Here is a 2,995-nt window from a genome sequence, read left to right as displayed (position 1 = left end):
ACTAGCTCCCTATTTCTCCTTCACTCCTCACTTTAAATATAGGTCTTGTGCCTAATTTGCTCGGTGGGGGAGCAAATAAATACATTCGTGTTCTCGGTTTCCGCGCCGAAACGTCCAGAAACCAATCACCTTTTGATCAATGTGGAGTTTATCCTTATATCAGACAATTGCTATTCGATTTGACAAACCCATTTAAATGGGGAGCTGCTTTTCCCCTCCCATTTTCATGGGGAAGCGAAAACTTTCCACATCATCGTAACGCTCCCGCGATGACCTCATTTAGCGGCTATCTGTCAATCAAACCTCTTTCACTCACCTTATACGCCTTAACTTAACGCTCTAATCAATTTCTCTCACTCGTGGCCGAGACCGTTAAGTGGTTGTTTTTTGTTTCCACCTTAGTTTCAAGGCTTCCGGTTTCAATCTCGCCTCCCGACCAAGAAGTTTGTTTTCTTTTACAGCTTTAGGCACCCAGGCAAGGTGTTTTTAAACAAGACTATTACTTAACTTAATATTTAGTTTACCTTCCCCCCCTATACACAGCATTGTTATCTTAAGATTGCAAGTACGATCCGATTGTTTTATTTATGCCATTTATTCCGTTTTTGTTTTGTTTTTCCCGATTTTTTTAACATCGTCATTTTTTATAATATTTAAACAGGGGCATTATTACTACCCCTCTATAAACACACTTACAAACACCCGGGCAACGCCGGGTACCCCTTCGCTAGTAATAAAATAAAATGAATGTACAAAATGTGTAACGATTTTCTCGATTCTTACCCATTGTTGACACCTTATTATTTATTTTTAACCGGGTAAAACCCATAAAAAAAACAGTTCATAATAAATTCAATAGTGTGAGGCCCCTAGCACCAATCAGCGCCTGTTTTTTTGATTTCGGAAATGATCGAATTTAAAAATATAGAGACAGGAAGTTGTACAGACATACTTTGTTTTATGAATTATATTAAGACCATGCTAAATGTATTTTAAATGTGTTTTATATTAAAATGGTTTATGTAGGACGCTATTGCATCTTGTATTAATCACATGAATTTAAACTGTTATTTTTCTATTGGGGATTTGAATAAAATTAAATCGGTAGACGCATAATACCATTGTTAATTACTTAAAATTTACGGACGGAAATCTTACTACCACTTACATTAAAAATACAGCTGGTGTCACCTTAGATATTGCCTGAGAATTCTCGAGTGTAAAAGAAAAGTTCCGAATTGTGTAGGATATACGTGTTCAGAATATGAAACCTAAAATGAGGAGACCAGACTGAAACATATAAATATTTCAGTCCATTTATCTTCTATTTTATCAGCTCCTTTATTATCACTCGTTGCATAGCTAGAACGACACACTGATACTTCTTTCGTACTAATTCATATGTTGATTGAATATCGCTAGATTAAAGCAAATAATATATCTATAAAAGTGTAACTGTGTGTGAGAACATTTCTCAACCTATAAAAACAACTAATTTTTTTATGTACAGACTTAAAGTCTGTATGTAGTGTATTCACACGTGTTGGAAAACTTTTTAATTGGTTTGCATCGAGAAAAAATAGTGGCTAAGGTAAAAATATATAATAATTGGTATGTGGTGATCATCGGATTTCGTCTGCATTTCAACTGTTTCACGAATGCGTAAGCATGAATTGTTCACGTGAGAGGTTTTGGTTTTACTCCCAGCTCGAGTATCTTATTTACTTACAAGAAGTAAACTGTTTAAAAGAAAAAAAAAACAACATAATACTTGCATGGGCATATCTCAGTTTCATTCCGCTTGTTTTTACTGAATTAAAAAAAAATAACGTAACGTTTAATACCTACGGTATTTCCGTTTATGATAAATCAGAATCCTGCATAAATTAAAATATAATATGTATGCAATACTGGAGACCTGCTATTACATAGGTGCAAAAATAATGTCGATATTTCCTGTTCAAATTCGGAAGATCATAATTCATGTGATAATAAACTTAATTAATCGAAAAACGAACCACTAAAATCGACACATTGTTGCCAACGAAGAAAAGGTTTATTCATCTCATTAGCAAAGAAATCCGGAATTCTGGAAGCGATGAAGTCATAGAAAACGGATTCAACATCATGTCGGCTTTTGAAGCATTTTTGGCACAGGAAGTTGTAAAGATATTTGATAAAGTGATATTCGGTGGGCGAGAGGTCCGGAGAAGATGGCGGATGCGTCAGAGTTTCGTAGCCATATTCGTTCAGCTTCTGCAGGGTTATTTGAGCAACATACAGGCGAGAATTGTCATGGAAGTCTATTGGTCCCTTCATCTTGACCAATCTCGGGCACATGCGTTGGAGCTTGGTGTGCATTTTGTCGTAATCGTTTCGCCCGATTCAAGAAGTTGTGATAGACGCGACCGGCCGCAGACCACCAGTCACCATAACATTTTGATTCAATTTCGTCTTCGGGAAGTATTGCGAAGCTTCTACAGCATCCAACCACTGTTTCGAACGCCGTCAGTTGTCGTAGAGGATCCACTTCTTATCACACGTCGCCATACACTCGAGAAATGAGTCGTGTGTGTTTAATAGTGGGAGCGTACCAGGCACTTCAAAACAACGATGTTTTTAATTATCGTTCAATTAATATGGCACACATTTATCCAACTTCTTTTTACTTCCCTATCTTCTTCAAATGGCGAACGACTACTGAGTGGTCGACCTCGATTTTAACAGCAACGTTTCATGTGGTTTTCGAGGATAGGGTTCAATCTAGCCTACCTGTTTTAGGTTTTGGTTTCGATCTCATCTCAAGTATTTTTACTAAAACGAAGTGAAGTAATTCGTTATCAACGCGCGGATTGGAATTTTGTCCATGCTGTCGAAAAGGCTGCCGAAAATAAACGAAGAGATTGAGAACGGTAACAAAGAACAAAGAACATGCTTCGATAGAGCGAGAAACGCGCTTCCAAACGATATGAAACCTGCCTATATATATGAATAA

The 2,995-nt window shown here is 36.9% G+C and overlaps 1 pseudogene; it reads right to left on the bottom strand.

Moving 5' to 3' along the window:
* Positions 1–2,001: 2,001 nt before the first annotated feature.
* LOC145241631 (histone-lysine N-methyltransferase SETMAR pseudogene) lies at positions 2,002–2,361 on the bottom strand (annotated as a pseudogene).
* Positions 2,362–2,995: the final 634 nt, after the last annotated feature.

This window comes from Euprymna scolopes, chromosome 20 (assembly GCF_053919585.1).
Source record: "Euprymna scolopes isolate OS-2025 chromosome 20, ASM5391958v1, whole genome shotgun sequence".
NCBI lineage: Eukaryota > Metazoa > Mollusca > Cephalopoda > Sepiida > Sepiolidae > Euprymna > Euprymna scolopes.
This window is presented reverse-complemented; position numbering and strand designations above follow the sequence as displayed.